Raw genomic sequence first — 1467 nt, forward strand, 5'->3', positions numbered from 1 at the left:
CACATTTTTTTTCATTTTTGTTACCATTTATATTTTTGTTCTTGATTATGTTCTTGTTTTTTTTTTATTGATTTTATATGAATTATTTTTATATTTGTTCTTGTCATTGTATGTGATATATTCTCTCTCTTTATCATACTTATTATTATTGATATTGTTAGTGTCTTTCCAAGGATTACCACTTGTTATTGATACGCATATCTCATTCATTATTATTCATTTATGTGTTGCGGAGCGTAAGTTGTGTTCCGGACGAGCCAAACATGGCGCGTTTGCGACTGTAATGACTCTTAAGTTTTCATGAGGTGATTAATATTTACGCAAACACGCCCACCTTCAGGTTACGCCCATCCGCGAAGGAGCAAGAACACAGGGCATCTGTTTACCGCGCCCGCAAGTTTGAATGGGAGAACCGCGCCCATGTGGAGGTTCATCAATTTTCTTAATCGATATCATATATTGATAGTGGTCTTGTCTCCTTCCTGACCGGACGCCTTTCTTTTTTGGTGGGATTCTGTTTGCTTTGTTTTCTGTGGGGATTATTACCTCATGGTATGTTGCTGATCACGTGTGGTGTGTGTTTGCCTCATGTGTTTGTTGTGGAATGAGGGCGGAATGTTAGCGCTGCGGATGTTTTGCTTGTTTACCATTTACTTTATCGTGTTTCCTTATCTCGGAAAGATTATTGTGCTTTCTTATCAATATCACGAATGTCCTTGCAACGTTTTCATCTTATCTGTTGTCATCCGATTCGTTATCAACCGCTGGCACTTTCTCGATACCGGAAGCCTCTTGGGAGCCATCCGAATCCCCGCTGTTATTCTCCAAGGGACGCTGGGAAATCCTCCAGCCCTCGCTTCCTCCATCTCGCCTTTCCTCTTCTCTTCTTCTTCCTTTCTCACTTTGCCCTTCATTTTTCCGTCTCTCTCTCTTTCTCTCTTTTGTCCCTCCCTCTGTCCCTCCCTTCTTCCATCCGTCCCTCCTTCCCGCCCTCCCTTCCCCCCCCTCGCTTTTTCCCCCTCGCTTTTTCCCCCTCCCTTTCTTATTTTTCATCTTCCTCACCTCTCGTCCTGTTTTCCTCCTTCGTCCAAATTCCGTTGTTTTCCCTCCCGCTGCGCCTCTTCGTTAATGACGTCCGGGGCTCGGTTCCTCTGACGGGTCTTTTGCGAGGCGGGGAGGCGCTCTGCTTGAAGATCCGTTGTGAAGGAAGGGCGTGTGTGTTGATTTAGGGTTGATTTGATGTGTGGATGGATTGAGTGATGTCTTTTTTTTTAAGTTTTATCAGGTGTTTTTTTTTCGGTTTATTGGATTGGACGGATCGGAGGCGGATCGAATGAGCGGTCGACGATAGCGAATCTGCGCTTTTTAACCCCCTATTCGTCTTCCTCGATCGATGGGTGAATCAGGTGGACGGGGCGGCACGATGAAAGAGGGGAGGAGGCCAGGGACACGCCCCACTCCGCCTTA

This window comes from Penaeus monodon, chromosome 33 (genome assembly GCF_015228065.2).
Source record: "Penaeus monodon isolate SGIC_2016 chromosome 33, NSTDA_Pmon_1, whole genome shotgun sequence".
NCBI classification, from domain to species: Eukaryota; Metazoa; Arthropoda; class Malacostraca; order Decapoda; family Penaeidae; genus Penaeus; species Penaeus monodon.